The following is a 210-nucleotide window of genomic DNA, read 5'->3' as shown; positions in this document are numbered from 1 at the left end:
TGCACCACCACGTCCGTTTTGTGAGTGATCTCCAAGACCTCGTGACCGCTCGTAATGACGAAGCATACGCGACTTTCCTGGACTTCGAGAAGGCGTATGATCGAGTCAGTTGGAGTTATATGTTTCAAGTGCTTGATCGCATTGGATGCGGCGGTGAGTTATCCGGGTGGGTAAAGCTGCTGTATACGAGGCCCCAGGAGCACCTGATGC

Source organism: Plasmopara halstedii (assembly GCF_900000015.1).
Source record: "Plasmopara halstedii genome assembly, contig: Scaffold_672, whole genome shotgun sequence".
Taxonomy (NCBI): domain Eukaryota; phylum Oomycota; class Peronosporomycetes; order Peronosporales; family Peronosporaceae; genus Plasmopara; species Plasmopara halstedii.
The sequence above is the reverse complement of the archived record's forward strand: the minus strand, read 5'-3'. Positions refer to the sequence as shown.